The 19,575-nt window shown below is 44.1% G+C and overlaps 1 long non-coding RNA gene across 1 annotated transcript in view; it reads right to left on the bottom strand.

Moving 5' to 3' along the window:
• Positions 1-126: 126 nt before the first annotated feature.
• LOC129058657 (uncharacterized) overlaps positions 127-19,575 on the bottom strand; it is a 62,126-nt gene continuing 42,677 nt past the window's right edge. Inside the window, exon 4 of the long non-coding RNA XR_008523928.2 lies at positions 127-1,226. This is a non-coding gene — a long non-coding RNA (uncharacterized LOC129058657). The remainder of the gene's footprint in view (positions 1,227-19,575) is intronic.

Genomic DNA, 19,575 nt, shown 5'->3' with positions numbered 1-19,575 from the left:
CACTTTGGTATGATTTGAATGATCAGATCTTTTCATTGATCCTGAACATCCTAAATGGGATTAGGGGGATGGATAGAAAGGCTGCAATCCAGCCATGTGGCCCAGGGCCAGCCTTGGCTCAAGCCCTTTGATCAAGCCATCATGCCATGGGCCTCCTGGCAAGCTGTGCTCCCAAACAACCATGCCATGTTCCTGCAGCAAGAAAGCCAGAAAAGTGCCTGGCTGGAGCCTCATGTTGGCTGGGAGAACAGAGGAGGTGGAGTTCTCTCACATGCATGGCCTTTTTGGTCAAGTCAGTGAGAGGCACTGGGGAGGAAGGCAAGCCTCCTGAGGAAGTGCAGGCCCCCTCTCCTGGGGCAGACAGGGAACCAAGTAGAGGGACCAGTGAAGTGGGCCCTTTGTCCCCACCTTCCTAGAGCTTCCCCAAGAGCCCATCCCCACTCCTATCACTCTCGCCAGGCTTGCCCTTGCTCGCCACAGGCTCAGATGACCTCTCATCTGTCCCTCAAGAAAACCCTATTGAATGAGGTTGTGTCTGAAGCCCACTGGGGACTCACTGTGAAGTATTCTGTGCAGGTAAGGGGTTAGTATTTATTTCTGATCCTGGATTTTGCCAAGTGTATTCTAGGAGATATTAGTCCCTAAGATTCTATGAAAAGGTTTATGGTCAAATAAATTTGGAGAATTATATCTCCTTCCCAGAAATTCACAATGAGAATTAGCATTTTTAAAGCTCTGACAAGTCCTCCAGCAAAGACACCCAGCCTGAAACCATGGAATCCCCTTCACCCAGAAGAGTTCCACATCCACAGAGTGCTTTGGACGCAATGAACTCATTCCCAACATGTGCATGCCACTTTTTCAATTATACATGGCAACAATATACTTTAAAACTCTCATTTTCCAAGTGGAATAGTCTCAGTATATTTTTTCCACAAATGAAAAGTAACTGAATGAATTAGTTTACATATAGTATGAAAGACTCGTAGTGGCTGTATTCATTCTACTGATAATTCTTTTTCAAAGAAGATGCATCTGAACTCAAAGTAGTAAAATTTTAGGTCCCATTGAAAAGCCTGGGCATCTATTTTGGGCCAGGGCCTTCTTTTCATTCCAGCACTCACTGTGGATAGGATAAGTCAAGTTGCCTCTCTCATATTTCTGTTCCCTCAGCCTGTTTCAGAACCAAACCATGACAGGAATGCTTCACTCCAGCACCAACAAGCCTAGTTGGGAATAGAGTAGAAAAGATTAACTTTTAAGACCCATCTGGGGCTTATACTGAGGACAGGGCAGGCCAGTGGAACCTCAGAACCCCACCTCCAGGGAGTATCATGAGAGACATTGGGGTTAGCTGTTAACCAGTGGGGCCTGTTCTTGAAAGTTAAAGAAAACCTGTCCTTGAAAGTTAAAAAAAAATCCAGGCTCACAAATGGGCAGCATTGCAGGGTGGCTCAAGCTTGGACTTTGGCATCAGCCCTTGGTTTGAACATGGACCTTGTCACTCTCCAGCTGTGTGACTACGCAGCAGTTACTTCCCCTCTCTGAGCCTCCCCTTTCTCATCTGTAAAGTGAGGATTATAGAACCTGCTGCATGGGAAGTAGTAAGGAATGAATAAGACCCCGTGGTACAGTGCCTGAAACAACAGTCAATTCTCTCCCTACATACAGATTCTCCTCCCCAATCCCATATATTTATCCATAGTAATACATATATGATGAGGTGATTATTTGCTTCATGAAAACTCTTTGCTTTCTAAGAGTTTTAATACTGAGATCACTTACTGTAGTCATTTCCAAATGTGAAGATCAAACAGAAGGATTTATTAAAAACACAGATTCCTGCCGCCTCCCCTGCTCCTCTAATCTGGTTCTGAGGTCAGGGACAGGGCCCTGGAATATGTACTGTTTCAAGCTCCCCAGGCGAGTCCTCTGCAGGTGCTTAGCAAATACACTGGTAAACCCGGCCTTGTTCATCCAAAGCATGATCATTTTAAACATATTTACCCACATATGCACACCCACATTCTCAAGCAAAAGCCCAAGTCCACCTCCATAGGTGAGTAAAGTCAGTGGTCAAAGGTCATGTGAACCACTCACACATCTTTCTGCTGATGCAGTATTAGAGCCCCTGACTGTGTCTAACGAGTCCTATAAGAGAAGCAACGTCACCCTCTCTAGAGCAGCTTCATAATGGGGGAGATGTTTAGGCCCTGGATAATGGCAGTGGGTGATGGGAACAGGGTATGGGTGATGGGAACAGGGTGATGGGAACAGGTGGAGAAGGAACCAGCACAAGCAAAGGCATGAGGCAGAAAAAGGCAAGGAGGGCTGGGGAGAGGTGGGGTGGGGGTTCTTGCCCATGGTGGAAGGCAGGAGGACCAGGATCTGGGGGGCTGTTCTCTCAAGCTCGGGTAGGTCATGAACACTTGTTTGGCCTCAGTCAGTGCACCAGGAGAGCCAGAGCTTCTGAGGAGAGTGATGTATCTGGGATTCTGCAGCTCAGAAAATGATACCCCAAAGTATGGCACTTTGGTGTGCTGAGTACTTTGAACTAAAGAACATTGGAAGACCTCAGAAGCAACCTCAGAACCATGGTCTCTTTGACTTCCTGCTTCCCATCTCTCACCCCTCATTTCTCCCTCAAAGCAAGTCATAGAAACATAATTCCTTGTCCCCTAGGTGGGTCATAAAAACTGGAACCCCTCTCCCCCAAAGTAAGCCATGAACCCTGGAAATACTACTCTGACCTCCCCATCCCTTTCTGTCTAGGAGGTGGCCATAAAGAAATTCTCTGACCTACCCTTATCTGATATTAGATCATAAGACCCTCATTCCAGAGGGGTCCTGCATCATACCCAGAAGGAAGAAATGCTACAACAGAGAGGCCAAGAAGAATCTGAACAGACAGGCCTTGCTGGGTTTTCCCATTCAGTCTATTACTACTGGATTATACTCTTTTTGCCCAATACAAAAAGAGTATATGGCTGTCCACTCTTCATCAAACCTAAGCATAAAAACAGTTTCCCCTGGGTCTTGGGGTCTTCATTTTTGAAGTCTCCTATATCGCATAAAAGTTTGATTAAATAAATGTGTTATGCTTTTCTCTTGTTAACCTCTTTTGTTCTAGGAGTGTGGTGGGGAGGAAAGATGTCACTCCTTTTTGTCCCTAGGAGGACATGAACCAGGAATGCACGCCAGTCATTGTTGACAGGACAGATGAAGGTGGGGAGAGGAACCCAGGATCAAGTATTTCAGGAGAGAAGCAATGAGGGACCCATTTTAGGGATAAGGAGTGGTCACAGGAAGGAAGGGAAGAACAAGAGAGGTGCTTTAAGGAGCTGCCACACTAGGCAGGGCTGCACAAAGCTCACAAAGGAGGTGAGGGCATAAAGATGGTTGTGGGTGTGGGGACGAGGGAGGACAGATACACACAACACAGCTTAGCAGTGGCAGAGGGAGAGGGGGATGCCAAAGAGAAGATCACATATTGGGTTAAGCCTGTTGTACATGAGGTGACAGAGCAATGACTGCAAAGGCCGGCAAGCTCTGTCTCCCTCAACCACTGCCACCCTCCAATGACTAATTGTTACCCCCTTCAAGAGTCCAGCGGCTGCTGCTGGCTGAGAAGGGAGGGAGGTCTTGGCTGGGGCCAGAGCTGATGAAGCAGTGACTGCCAGTTTTGAGGCTGGGAGATGATGATGTCACAAGGGATAAGGGGAGCTACAGAAGGGACAGGAGGGGAGAATGAGTGAGAAGAGAAATGAGGAAGGAGGAGAAGAGAGAATGTTGCAGGGAGAGGAAGGGAAACAGAGGGGAGAGGTGAAGAGGAAGGGATGAGGGGGTAGAGGAGGAGAGAAGATGGGAAAGGAGGGGAAAGGGTAGGAGGAAAGGGAAGTGAAGAGGAAGGCAGAGGGAAGAGGAAGGGAGAGAAGAGAGAAAGAGAGAGGAGAAAAGAGCAGAGGAGGGGGAAAGAATGGGAGAGAGGAAAGCAGGGAAGAGGATAAGGCAAAGGGAGAAGAAAGAAGAGGAGAGGGAAGAGGAGGGAGAAAGACTGAAACAAGTAAGAAGAGGGGAGAGAGATAGGAGAAGCTTGGAAAGAACACCTGCCCCTCACCAGCAAGAGCTGAAAAGAGGAACAGGTGGGAGCTATGTCTTGCCTGCCCAGGGTTCACAGACCACAGTCAAAGCAATAGCAACTGAGACAGACCCCAGGGGCTTTCTGTAGCCTCTGTTGTTTTTTTCACCAATGCAAAGGAAGATTCATTTTAGAACAACTGGCAATTAAAGCAGAGCTAGTGCACCCACAGGAGGCTCATCCTGGGCCCTCAACTGGTCTTCAAGGCAAGGAATAGATCCAGGTTGTAGGCTTAATCCTTTGTTAAGCACCTCCTCTGTCCTTACTTGAGCTGTTTCCAGGACTAGGATGTAGGTGCCCATTCAGACCAGGTGAAATACTCAAAGTCCCATATTTGGTAAGTAGCAGAGGCAGAATTTGAACACAGGGGTTCTGTCTCCAGAGCCCTAAGGCCCTCCACACAGGAGGCAGCCCCTGACAGGGACAGGGCAATCCTTCCCCCAGCAATCTCCAGAGCCCTGGCATCTTCAGAGACCTCTAATCTCATTTCTTCCCAATCATTTGAAACCAGGTGTGTTAGACAGTTTTTGCATTGCTATAAGTACCTGAGACTGTGTAATTTATAAAGAAAAGAGGTTTAATTGACTCACAGTTCTGCAGGCTGTACGAGTATGGCTCTGGCATCTACCTCTGATAAGGGCCTCGGGAAGCTTATAATCATTGCACAAGGCAAAGGGGGAGCCAGTGATGTCACATGGCAAGAAAGACAGCAAGAAAGAGTCAGGTGGAGGTTCTGGGCTCTTTTAAACAACCAGATCTCACAAAAACTAACCAAGTGAGAACTCATTATCACCAAGGGGATGGCACTAAACCATTCATAATGAATCCATCCCCATGAACCAATCACCTCCCAGCAGAACCTACATCCAACATTGGGAATCACACTTCAACATGAAATTGGTGGGGTGGGGGTGGTGGGGACAAACATCCAAACCATATCCCCAAACTTTATTTTTCTGAAATTAGCATTCACTTCAGGTCACCTTCGAGACCAATACCACTGCAGACAGGTGGCCATCAAAAGTGACTTGTTTGCATTTTCCCCTCCTGGGGAGGAGTGGGTGGGGAGAGATAGGTCCCACCTCTGTGCAGAGCCTAACAGAGCTGATGGAATGACTGGCCTCCTGGAGCTGATTCTCCCACTTGAATCTGCTCTTTTCATTCATGATTTGTGATTGATTAGAAGGGCAGGGATTGGGGAAATTTAATTTTGGCTCCCTGATTACACTTGTTGTGTAGACAGATACAATTAGAATCTGGGGCTTAAGAAAATGAAATAGAAATGAACTAGACAGAATTTTCAAGAACTTTAAACATTTGATCACTACTTTTCTGGGGCTGGTGCTCACTTTAATTGCTCCTCATGCTTCTGGCTTGCTAAAGCTACAGAAAGCAACGGAGGGCCAGAGGAAAGCCTGTAAAAGATGAACAAAATCCCACCTTTGGGGAATATTACAATGGGAAATGTACTCAGCCAAAAAAGAGCTTCCTGAGATCCTATCATGGGTCAGGTGCTGTGTCAGAGGCTAGGGACACAGAATGTATCCGTCTGAGTCCCACCACAGAAACAGAAACCATGCTAGGCATTTCACACAGAGGAAATTTAGTATGGGGAACAGGTTACACAGAAGATGGAAAAGCTGAGGAGCCAAATAGGAGATGGTGAAGCAAGTCAGAACTTAGCAACATCAGAAAGCTGCCAATTACTAGATAGAGGGACACAAGGAGGAACGTGGTGTTTTCAGAACCCAGAAGCCAGGGCTGCCAGGCAGGGCTGGATCATAGAGAGGAGCTATCAAGGAGACCCAGCCACTACCAAAAAACCCTGAAAGAGAAGAGGGAAGAAGAGACAGAGAAGCATCCTGGCTTCTCCTTTTTTCCCACTTTTTCATCTCCCATCAGTGCTCCCCTTGGTAGAAACTAGCCGGAAGCCAGCCACTGCCCAGGGAGCCTGGGAAATGTAGTTCCCCGCAGTGCAGAGCAGAAAGGGGAAGGCATCTGATAGCAAACGCGCATGGAGAAGCACGCAGGCAAGTGGCCCCAACCCCTGTCCTCAAGAAGCTCCTGGTCAGACCATCACAAGGATGCATGAGAGGTAGCATGCGGGAGGCTGTAGGAGCACAGAGGAGCCCAGAGGAGTGGCTTGCAGCCAAACCTGGGTGGGAAGGTTTCCCATCAGCACTATCACCTGACCTGAGGTTTAAGAACTAAATGTTATTTGGAAAGGTCACCTCTGAAGTAAAGGGAAGAAGGAAAGGGGCCATCACAGCTAACAATGCCCTCCTTGTACCCTGCAGTATGCCAGGTACTTTACAGGCATACATGAGCTCTCTTAATTCTCAATACAACCTGACACAGTGTTATTAGTCTCACTGTACAAATGAGACTGATGCTTAGCTGTGTAAGATAAACATGCCCAGGAGACAGGCAGGACATCAGGCTTGGAGTTGAAATGCAGTTTCATGGAGCCCAGGCTCTTACTGGCCTCTCCCTGTGCAGGGGGCTGCCTTACTGTTATCACCCATCAGTCTTTGGGCAAATGTGACCTTTTCCAAATGCAGACAAACCTTAACCCAAATCTTAAAGGACAATGAAGTTAATAAGAGAAAGCACTTATTGAATTGCAACAAAAGACTATTTTATTAGCCTAATTACTTTTAACTACTATTGTTTCAAAGCTCAATGGAAGTGTTTACTTTTATTAAGGTTCATTGTTTTAGGCCTAAAAAGCAATGTTTTCAAACTTAAAACTTCTCAAGAGCCCAAGTCCTTGGCCTCATTGCAGACCCGCTGGCCTGGGTAAGCCAGGGGTGTCACCTGTCTGTGGCCAGGTGTGAGTGTGAGCATGCGGGGACTCTGAGCCTCCTCTTTACAGTGCGCCTCACACTTGCAATTATTTAATGATCTGTAACTATTGTTAATTGCTGTTCCCATCCTCCCAGGTCAGAAACTCCCCAAGGGCTGAGACAGTTATCTTTCGTGCCCTGTTCTCCTTCCTGGTGTCTCTGTCCTTTGCCCGTCAGCATCACTCACAATCAGCCAGCCTATTTATCAAGCACATATCAGTGCCAGCACCTGTGATAGATGCCAGACATTTCTTTCATCCACCTACTCATTCAAGGAGCATTTATTGATTATCTAGTATGAACCAGCCCCAGTCGACAGGCATTGAGGAAATCATTGGTAAGTAAAAGAGGCAAGTTACCTCTCAACACAGATTTTGTTTTTAAACCTCACAGTCTTGCAGGTGTCATTGTCCTCATTTTATAAACAAGAAGAGTGAAGTTCAAACATGGTGAGCAGGTTGTTCAAAAGCACACCCCCCTAAGAAGTGACAGGGCCAGGACTCATCTCTTCCCTACTCAACACTTCCTCTCCTCTTTGCTGGGTGGGGTGGCAGGTAGAGGGAGAACCTGCAAATTAACTGGAGAAATTGGAAGATCCGAAGTCAATGGTTTATGTGTTTCTCATTAAAATAAAAGAGTTCCCTGTAATCCACTAGCCACAGAGGAATGATATTCTATTTGTAACATGCTCTACACAGTGCCTGGCATGAAACAGTCACCGAATAAATTGTGGCTAAAACAATAGTCTATCATCACTCTCTTGTTTTAAACCAAAATGGGACCATATTGCTCTAGTGCAGTGGTTCTCAACCAGGGACAATTTTGCCCCCCCCAGAGGACATTCAGCAATGTCTGGCAACATTTTCAGTTGTCAAAACTGGGGGTGGGGTGCTACTAGCATCTAGTAGGTAAAGGCCAGGGATGCTGCTAATCATCCTACAACAAGCAGGGCAGCCCCAAATGTCACTATTGCAGAGAATGAGAAGCTGGTATTGCGGAGACTTTTCCTGGGTTGTTGATTATTCTTTGATAACATTATTTTCAGTGGACACAGAGTGATTGACTATATGGCTGATGACTTCCTGGAATACATTGGTTAAAAAGACTTTTTTTTCTGGCCTTATAATCCAAGTATAGGATTAATCTTACCCCAACTTAATAGACTTCCGGACACTTGCAGTTGTCTACAAGATTTCCTCCTCATAGGGCTTTGGGTGTTGGCACTGTTTGGCTCATTCCACTCTCCCTGGGTCTTATTGACTTTCAGGGAGCCTAGAAGAGCTGGACAAAACCTGCTTCTTTGCAGAAAGAGTCAGGGTTCCAAAGATTTCGTTACAATTTTTTAAAGATCACTCTCTCAAAGCTCCTTCTCTCCCGTATCACAGGCCTGGAGGCCCTTTCTTAGCCCCACTGTGACCTTTGGGGAATGTTAATGCACTTCTAGCTCATGGAAACCCCGGAAGCCAGTGTCGTGTGACATGAGCCCAGCTGGATTAGAATGATTTCAAATCTTTTTAGGATTAAAGAACAATGGCCTTGTCAGAAATGTCAGGATAATTAGAAAAAATAGTGCTGCTTTCCCTAATCGGATGAGGTTCTGGGGGCTGCAAAGGCCATCAGCCAGGAAGCGGCTCCATTTTCTCTAAAACATGAGGCCATGGAAGACCTACAGGGTCAAGACTCTCGCCCCTGATACTCCACCTTGGCCAGAAGTGGGAGTCCTCAGTTTATCGTCTGCCAATTATACCTCAATAAAGCTTTTTTAAAAAATGTTTTAAGTCAGGACTATGAGAGGAACCAGGTTATCTCTGGCTAGAGGGATAAGGAGTTCAATAAAACTCATGGAACTAGAGCCATGAAAGCCTCAGTGGTCATCTGATACTACTCCTCTCTGTGAGAAGCCATAGAAGAGACTTGCTAAGATCACTTAGTGATGGGGGAAGTTGGGACTCAAATTCAGATTTTCCTGTCTTGCATTCCAGACCTCTTTCCAATGACAATGAGGTCTAAGGAAAATAGCCACCACACTGAAAGCCATGCTGCCCTCTCTCGGGCTCTCATGCTTTCCAAATCGGGAGACATTATAAAGCACTGCACTGGGTTTAGGGTAACTAAAAGGAGGTGTCTGTCAGTTGTTATGGCACGTTCATATTTGTTATCTTATGTAATCTTTATAAGAACTAGGATGGAAAGGTAGTATCAAAATCTCAATGGCTGATGAGGAAACCGAGGCACAAAAAGGTTAATTTGATTTTCCCTGGTCTAGGTAGCTAACAGCGGAGCTGGCACTTCAACACTGTTTGCCCAACCCTTGTCCCCAGACCTTTCCCCGCTCCTTTGCGTTTCATATCTATTGCCTGAATTCCAAGCTCCCTTTTCAGAAAGACCCCACTGGTGGTCATGTGAAGGTTGAATCATATCCCATTTGGCCTTCGTCTCAGTACCCAGGGCCCAGGATCTGTGTGCAGGGCTGGGGGGCTATGGATCCTCTCTAGGAGTCTCAGCTTTGACACTGAGTCATCTTTTGAAAGTACGCATATGACAATAAAGGTAATCATTTTTGAGTACTTACTGTGTGTCAGGCACAGAGCTAGACCCCTCCCATGTATTTGCTCATTTAGTCCTCACAATAACTCAGTGGCGTAGGCAGCATTTTTATCCCCATTTTACAGACAAGGCTCTCTGATGCTCAGAACACCCAAGGAACCTGTCCACATTTCCCAGCTGTGGAGCAGCAGAGCCTGCAATAAACACAGATCAGAAAGCCCCGCTTGCTTTAAGCAAGTGCTGGTTAATGTCCTACAATAGGACTGTTATGAGCACTACATTTCATAGTGCAGGAGAGAAGAGCATTGGCTAATGGGGCTTTCTCAGGAATTCCATGTCAGATAAGCTTTTGTTTGTTAAGCATTCACTGGATGCAGAGCCCTCTCCAGGCTCTAGGATCTGAGCTGCCACCCAAGTCAGAAGCAGAGGCCTGGTGTCCTTTGAAATCCTGATTCTACTCAGCTCCTTCTTTCTGAGCTCCAGGATGTGAAAATGATACATGTGGGAATAGTGGGCTCCACTGTATTCAGGCTTGTGTTCTGTTTATGGGTGGGCAGTGGGTGGGCATGAGGCCAGCAGGGAACGATGCCAAAGAAAACTGAGGTTCTTGTATGCCCTGGAGATGGGCTCTGGGTGGCTGAGCAGGTCAGACCATGAGAAGAGGCACTTGAAAAGTGGATGAGGAGACCATGAGAAGAGGAAGAAGGATTTTTAGGTTCTGCCCCCATGGTGGCTTTCTGGACGCCAGGAGGAATTATTGGTGAGCATCCAGTTGGACCCCAATCAGTGATGCTGCTGACTCTCTGGAATCTGCCATTTTGCTCCTATTCACTTGTCTTTCATTTTTTGCCATACATCACCCTGCTTTAAAAAGAGACCTCTAACTGACTGCACAATGACATCCCTGCTCAGCCAGTCTCCCAGCCCTGCCCTGCCTCTCCCCTGCAATATTTCCTCAGATGCAGTGGCCAAGGCAGGTCATCCTCACGCCTGAGAAATCACTGAAAGGGGAATCTGGCTGAGCCCCCAGCTCCCAACCACAACCCTTTCCCTCCCTGCTTTCAACTCTGCTAAATAAGAAAGCTGGCTCAGGCATGGTATGAGGGATACTATCGTGTCCTGCCTCTCAAAAGCAATGGGGACCACTTTACAAACCAGTTGGCATGGCGACTGAGCCAAGAGGATGCTTTCAAAATGAGCAATTTAACATAAAATGACCCTTGCATTTTTAACTGAGTGTCACATTCCTGTAATTGTAGGACAGCTAATTGGGTAATTGTTCAAAATGTCTTATTTCTGTTCTCATTCCACTGAATGTGTATACACGCAAGCACACACGCACACACACACAGTCACACACACACACAGTCACACGATGGGCCATGCTACTAATGCCATGGTTACCAATGACCAAATTCATGAAGCATTTGACCTCAATGCTGGACAATTTGGTGGCTATTGATTCATCAGCGTCATCACTACCTAATTGTGTTCAACCCAAGACACAGGCCCTTCTTCATTCCCCTCCTCTCATACAGAGGATGTTTGTGACTTTCAAGACGTCAAACCTGTACTCTCACACACCCACTCCAACAGAGGGGAAATCTGCCTGGTCAGAGGACTCTGACTTAGGAAAGTTATGGCACAGCTCTGCCTATGTTTTTGAATTCCGAAGCCCCAGCCTAAGCATGTGTCTAGGGTTTATTGTATATCCATCTTTTTTCAACATTAATTCCATGAAAAGCACACGTGTTGTCATCTGAGACAAAACTGCCTGTTAATTTGTTCTGATTTAATCCTGGATTCCATAGCATACGTGCTTGGTGCCTGAACTGGAACCCAGCTCTTTGAATTCACTGCTTTGGTATACTAGTTACCACAAAATATTTTTTGTTGTAAACATTGTTTCTGAAACTCTAATCTGGTGAGCAATCCCGTTTTGCTGGGTTCCTATGTTAAACTGACATTAGAGAGAAGGTATCCACCATACCTCAGGACAGACTATCCCTCCAAAAAGAGCATGGAGGACTGGTTAACTCATCTTAATTATTTTTTAAATTCAAATTGCTGCTCTGAATAAACTAGAAGTAGCCACATGTGCTCAACTTGTGTTTCAGCCTGGGGCAGCAGACTGAGTCTGCTGTTTAATTGTGCTGAAATCCAGAGATGAAAAGCTGGTAACCAAGAGTCTGTCACCCGGAGTGGGTAATGGAAACTGCACTCCATCTCAGATGACAGACACCATTCTGACCTTTTATTGCTGATTGCGAGCCTTTTGAGTGCAAAGCATTCTCTTTTGTTCTGATTTTCTGACAACTGTTTAATCATGTTCTATTCATAGAAATTACAGTAAAACTCTCTTGTTTCTCATGTGTCAAACAAGATAATGCACATGGAAATCAAGTTCTGGAAATGAATAATAAAATCCTAAACCTCCCAGCAGTAGTGAAATCCTGAAGTGTGCTGAAGGCAAGGTGTGTAGGTACAGACTGGGAGGCATAGAAGACATTCATCCTGCCACAAACATTTCCAAATACATTTGCCCTCAAACCAAGGTCCAATCATCAATAAAATGAAAGTCCAATTTTAACAGCACAATGGAAAAACTTTGAGTAGGGAACTGACATTTATTATCTTTAATGTACATTATTTTATCTGATCCCTTAGGCAATGGCCCTATAATGTATGTTCCATTAAATCCATTTTATGGACAAGGGAACCGAGGCTAGGGATGAGAGACAATGCCCTGAGGCTGCCTGGTCAATAAGCTGCTGGGTGCTGACTCTCAAGGCCCCATTCTGATTTTCAAACATTTCAACTGCCACAACTCCAGTGTCCCATCGGCTGCCTGCCCAGCTGGTCATAGGTCACTTCAGGCCAAGCAGCTGTTACTGAGACAACCTGAGGGCTCATGGCTGAAGAACTGTCCTAAGGACAAGCAAAGTGGCCACTCACTAAGAAGCAAACATAACCCAGTCTCCTTTCTTCTGTGTCTTCCTTATCCCACAGTGCTTCAGGTACCTCAAAAGCCTCTTGGCTCAAGGAAGGCAGATAGACAAGATTTTCTTTTCTTTTTTTTTTTTTTTAAAGAGGGCAAAGCATTTTCGTTGTTGTTTTAAATAAAAGTGATACATATTTGATGTAAAAAATAAACTTCAATGCCATATAGAGAAGTGCAGAGAATGGCAAAAAATTAGAACGTTGATAACCTCTTGGCAAACACTCATTTGGGCACTTTTCTGAACATAAGCACGTGATCATAGGTATGCAGAAGAGCCTCAGTAAGGTCTTCTCTTTCATGCTGTTCCATAAAATCTAATTATTCTCACTCAGAATTAGAAAGTGCAGGTATAATTCCTTCTTTTTTCAACACTGTGTGGTATTCCACTTTTTAAATTTCCAACCAATCCCTGACTGTATACATTACTTTTGCTATTACAAACAACAGTAGAACAAACATCCTTTAAAATATATAGTTTTTGTCTGTTTGTTTCTTGTATATCTGTGATTATCTCCCTAACGATTAATTCCCAAAAGCAGTGAGTTAACCAAAAATCTAAGACCTTTGCTTTCTCTTCTTTTTCTTTCATTGCTATAAAAATCGGAACAAAAATGAGCTGCCTCAAAATGACCAGAGGAGATTTTCTCCTATTCCTTGGGGGAGTTCTTCATCTATTCCTTACCTTCTACTTATTGCTTGCTTTCATATTTGTGATATATACCTTTTTATTTTGCTCATTATAGTGTAGGTGGCTCTGAAAAAAACTTTCTTTATGGACTCCATCCTACTGTTCCTGAAGCCTGTTTGTCTTCTCCAACTTCTAGAGGCTGGGGTAATTCAAGTCTATCCAATTTTTTGTAGCCTCAGGGTGCAGTAGGGAGGAGAAGAACTCATTTGTAAGTGACATGAAGCCTGAAGGACTTTGCCTCTCTCTACTGGGATTTTAATAAAGTCCACAGGCAGCTCCCCTGAGGCTTTATAATGGTCCCTCCATTCACGAAAAGAACCCAAGGACCAGTGAGCCCTATATCCACTGAGACCTTTCTAGAATAGGTAGGGGCTTTTATTTAAGCCTTTTTGTTTTGTTTTGTTTTTTAATTTTCTACAGAACGCCTGTTCATTACCTACTGTTGCCAGATTTAACCATCATCATCAATATTATCATCATCTTCATCCCAGGACTCCCAGTTACATTTGAATTTCAGAAAGACAAAAAAATAATATTTTAGTATATTTATGTCCCAAATATTGCATAAGGCATCCCCTAAATACTTACTCATTGTTTACCTGAAATTCAAATTTGACTACATATCCTGTGTCTAAGCTGGCAGTCTTACCTCAGTTCCTTTCTCTCCAGATCAGGACATAGTCATGTGAATTCTCAGAAGTTTTTTCACTTACCTTCTTCCGTCAGAATAGCTTATTGGAAACTTTTACGAGTCATGGTAAGTCAAGCTAGCCTTCATTTTATTATTCGATCACCACTTTTTGAACTTCCTAGCATGAAGTTGTACCCCTTTCCTTGACAGGCTGCTGCTGGGGTTGGGGGTGAGGGTGGGGCTGGAGGACAGGAGCCGGTTTAATTTTTTTTTAATATTGTTTAAATTCTTTAATTAAGTACTCCTGAAGGGCAAATGTGCAATCTGACTTCATTCTCTATCCAAAGCTCAGAAACTCCATTATGTATTGGAGTTTTTTGAAAATGTAATAGGGAGATGTAATCCATAACCCCTAACAAATCTCCTTGAAAATCTATTTTCTCTTCTTCTTAAATCTCATATACTCCACTCTCACTGATGCCCTTCACTGGCTAAAGGCCCTCAAAATTCTCTCTACTCCCAGCCATCTCAACATTTTCTCCCCTCATCTCCTACCTTCCTTCTCTTAAATCTTTATTCTACAGACTGACTTCCTTCCCTAGAGGCTAAATTCTTCCTCTCTTTCTTCTTTCTTTTCTACTCTCTTGTCCTTCTCTACTCGATTAGTTCTGCAGAAACAACTTCAAACTTGCCTGGTGTGGGGTGGGGTAGAGAGGAATTGAGGTAGGGATAGAATTGAAGCAGGTGGAAAATTGGTGGGTATTCTCATTGGTGGACTGAGGGAGGGAAATGTCTTTGAAATCTTTTATGCTAATAATTGATCATGGATATCCCATCTCATATCTCAGTGGTGGGCTTCACAGTTAAAGGGTTCAAAGTCACATAGCTAGTCAGGGGCATAGCTTAAACCCAGATCTTTGGATTCCAAAGCCTGGGCACCTTTTATTTCATGCTGCTGCTTTTCTCACATTTTACACATACACTGTAGTAGAGATATTAATTTAACATTCACTACCTAATGGTAGGTGCAGTGGTCATGGTGATGGATTCCCCAACATCTAGTCCTCCCTCTAGTATTAATTTGCTAGGTTTGTCATAGCAAAGTACCACAAAGTGGGTGGTTTAAACGATAGAACTGTATGGTCTCACAGTTCTAAAACATAGAAGTCCAAGATCAAGTTGTTGGCAGGATTGGTTCCTTCCAAGCACTGTGAGGGAAAATCTGTTCCATGCTGCTTTCCAGGATTTGTCATTCCTTGGCTTCTGCTGCATCACCCCAAACTCTGCCTTTATATTCCCTGTTCTCCCTGAATGAGTCTCTGAATTTGCCCTCTGTATAATGACACCAGTCATAGTAGATTAGGGGTCCACGTTACCTCATTATGACCTCATCTTAACTAATAACAACTGCAATGAGTCTATTTCTGACGAAGCTCACATTCTGAGGTACTGGAGGTTAGGACTTGAAATATGAATTTTGTGGAGGAAAACAATTCAACCCATAGCAACCACAAGAGATTGGACATAAACCAATTATGTTCTTCCCTTCTTGCTAGTCACTGGTTTAGAAGTGGGCACGTAATTTAGGAATAACCAATGAGACTTGAGTGGAAGTCTTCCAGAATCTCATAGGAAAGGCTTCCTGGGTCCTAAAGAGTTACACAGATAGGCTTCTTTCTCAAAGCAGTGTCAAGTCTGGGTGTGATATCTAGAACTGCTGCAGCCATAAGGTCCCCATCCTCAGGATAAACCAACACGGAGATGCACATAGAACAGAGAGAATCACAGAGCAGCCAAGTCCCCCGATAATGTTTTCCAGATGCCTCCATCTGTGGAATTCTTATCATGTTAACTAATATGTTTCCCTATTTCTTAAGCCAATTTGAGTCAGAATCTTCTGTTGTCTGTGACCAAAAGCATTCTAAGTGATATCAACTAAAAAGACACTACTAAGTAGGTAAAGTATAAATATTGTTCAAAATTCATTCAGCCCTTCAGCTTTAAAATGATACAAATCATAATGATTGGCATTATTTCTAATTTAGTACATGAAGTGAGACTGATTAACATATTATGCGATATCATTTTAAATTTTCTTAGCTCGAATTTGCAACAACAGAAAAAGCGCAGTTGTTTTCTAACTTGAGTATGTATCAGCCTCACCTAGGGGGCTTATTGAAACAGATTGCTGAGCCTCACCTACAGAGTTTCTGATTTAGGAGATCCAAGGTGAAGCCTGAGAATTTCCATTTCTAACCAGTTCCCAGATACTGCTGGTCAGCATACTACACTTTGAGAACTTCTGCGATACTAGAATAAACCTTTGTGTAGCCAAAACAGCCTGGGATATGTGATCCTCATCTGCGTGCACGAGTCTTAAAAACAACTGTAAAAATGATCATCATTATGGAGTATCCACCACATACAGACCACAGCACTGAATGTTTTGCATTCCTTTAGTGACTTGTCACACTGACTCCTTGAGGTGGGTTTACCAATCTCCTATAGATGGGGAAACCGAGGCACAAGAGCTAAGTTACTCACCTAAGGGAAAGAACAATGATCCAGTCCCAGGCCTGTGTGACTACATGGTCTTTTACAAAATATTTGCCCATCAGAGACAAAATACTGGTCTAGCTAGAACTCAGGTTGATGCAGCAGGACAACTGGGAAATTACTGTGTACCACAGCTTGAAGAAAAAGGGCATCTCTGGCTGAAATCAATCACCCTCAGCCTGGAAGGTGAGTGGCTCTTCACTGGCTCTTTCCCCTGGGGCAGCTCAGCCTTCTGCTGGAAGAATCTGCCTTGGAGGGGAAAGCCATAGGGCTGACAGCGGTGCTCTGCCATTCCCTCCCCCACGCAGTGGGTGCTGCTGGCCTGTGGAGGCCTGTGCTGCCAGCCATGCCCCATGCCTCCTGATCATGCTTTGCCTCTTGCTGCCATACAAGTCAGGGCTGGCACCTCATTTTCCACTGCAGAGACAAGGCATTGCCTCCTGGAGGCCAGAGGGAGGACAGGAGGAAATCCAGGGAAGCAGACCCTGTCACTGTCTGGTGAGTCCCAGGATCTGAACCACTCCCTGAATGGGCAGTTTATTCTCATGTGAAATGTCTTAATCATCACAAGGAATACAGACAAGGAAGGCAAGTCCATGCTGGATTCCTCACTCAGCAAAATAACCCCAATTGTGTAACTCCTCCAAGAAGGCAGCTGAGAAGTTACTTCTTGTTGTTGTTGTTGTTTTCATTGCTCTGGCATTTAAGCCTGACAGAAATCATAAGACATTATTCCTTGAAGAAGCTGGGATATAGCAACAGGTCACTATTCGTTGGAAGCTGCTGATAAACCTAATGTGCCAAGGGAGAGCAGAGATTGGCACCTCTGGCTAAAAACATTCGGGGACTGGACCCTGAGAAATGATTTTCCTTCAAGAAAGAACAGCACCCCCACCCACCACACAAAATTTTGCTGGGTAGGTGGTTGTGCAGGGAGGTAAGGGGAACAGGAACCACCTTGACTTCATCATCTTTCTCCTCCCAATACACTCTTCCCTAAGGCCCTCTTTCCACTGAGGAATGGACCACAGACCCAGGCCCAAGGTCTTAGAGAATCTTACTCCTCCCACAAACTTTCATATGCAACTGCTTGTTGAACTCTGCTGATTTGTCATTTCTGTGTGGGAGTCCTTGAATGAATGAGCTGAAACTGGTACCCATAGCAATCATCTGACCCAAGCGCTTCACTTTAAAGAAGACTCCCAGGAAAGGAAGTTAACTTGCCCAAGATCACATGAAATGGTTACAGCTAAGGTATGCCAAAGAAAGACCCCACTGAGGGCTGGTGCTGGGAAGAAGCTGGCTAGGGGACACATCTGACCCAGCTTAGGTTTGTGCCTACATTTCCTAAAGAAGTGAGGCCGAGGGGAGGAGCGACACACATGTCAATGAGGGTCAAGGGGAAGAAACCAACTGGGAAAGAAATTAATCTTCATAGAGTTCTACTTCAGTTCTGGGAGCTGAGGTACTATAAGCTCAGCTTACCTCTCACTCTCCTCAGGACCAGATTTTTAACCCTATTTTACTAATGAGAAAATTGAAGCCCATAGAGGTTAAGTAATTTGCCCAATACTACATAGATAGAGATATACCTAACAGAGCCAGAATGAAAAGCCAGGTCTCTGTACAATTCTCTTAGGTTCACACCTCCTTCTCTAATCAGCTCCCAACCCCACCCCCCATAAGGTCAAGCCAGGATAACCAAACCAACCTCCTACCAGGTACCCTACCTTGGAAATCTCTGCAAATCAGGCTACCTCTGCATCACTACTAGATTGTTTTTCTCAGAACCCCCTTATTTAAAGTAGCCAGAATGTTGTATAGGTAGAAGTAGGTAATATGTAGACTTTTGTGTCTGCCTTCTTTCACTTACCATAATGTTTTTAATAGTCCTCCATGATTTTGTTCACTTTTTTTTTTTTGAGTAGCACTGCATTGTATACACATAGTATAGTTTGTTTATCCATTCGCCAGCTGATGGGCATTTGGGTTGCCTCAAAGTTTTTGGTTATTATGAGTAAAGCTTCTATAAACATTCCCATCCAAGTCTCTGTGGACATATATTTTCACTTCTCTTGAGTAAATACTTAGAAGTGGAATTGCTAAAAATTACATTAAGTATATGCTTAACTTTATAAGAAACTGCCAAACTGTTCACCAAAGTGGCCTTACTATTTTGCATTCCTGCCAACAGTGTATGAAAGTTCCAGCTGCTCCATATCTTTGTCAACACTTGGTCTTGTCTTTTAAATTTTAATCATCTAATGAATACGTGGTGATGTTCCATTGTCGATTTTTTGTTGTTATTGTTTTTTTGTTTTTTGGTTTATTTAGTTTTTTTTTTTTGAGATGGAGTCTCTCTCTGTCTCCCAGGCTGGAGTGCAGTGGTGTGATCTCAGCTCACTGCAACCTCCACCTCCCAGGTTGAAGCAATTCTCCTGCCTCAGCTCCCAAGTAGCTGGAACTACAGGTGTGCACCACCACACCTGGCTAATTTTTGTGTTTTTAGTAGAGACAGGGTTTCACCATGTTTGCCAGGCTGTTCTCAAACTCCTGACCTCAGGTGATCTGCCCACCTTGGCCTCCTAAAGTGCTGGGATTACAGGTGTGAGCCACTGCACCCGGCCTTCATTGTGGTTCTAACTAATAATGTTGAGCCATTTTTTATGTATGTATTTGCCATCTGCATATGTTCTTTAGTGAAGTGTCTGTTCAAATCTTTTATCCATTTTTTAATTTGGGTTGCCTTCTTGTTACTGAGTTGTAAGAATTCTTTCATATATTCTAGATATAAGTTCTTTGTTGGACATATGTTTTGCAAACATTTTCTACCAGTCTAGAGCTTGCCTTCTCATTTTCTTAATGATGACTTTTGACAACATTGTCTTTTGATGAAGTCCAATTTAATAAATTTTTTATTTTATAATTCATCCTTTTTGTATCCTATTTTAGAAATCTTTGTCTAACCTAAGATCACTAAGACTTTTTCCCATCTTTTCTTCTATAAGCTTTACAGTTGGCTCTTACATTTAGGTCTATGATCTATTTAATTTTTATATGTTGTGTGACAAAAAGGTCAAGTTCTATACTTTTGCATAAAGATCTCCAATTACCAACCTTTCTATTTTTTGAGGCTCCTCGTACACTTTAAAAACAAGGTAAGTTATG

This window comes from Pongo abelii, chromosome 2 (genome assembly GCF_028885655.2).
Source record: "Pongo abelii isolate AG06213 chromosome 2, NHGRI_mPonAbe1-v2.0_pri, whole genome shotgun sequence".
Lineage (NCBI taxonomy): Eukaryota > Metazoa > Chordata > Mammalia > Primates > Hominidae > Pongo > Pongo abelii.
The sequence above is the reverse complement of the archived record's forward strand: the minus strand, read 5'-3'. Positions and strand labels throughout refer to the sequence as shown.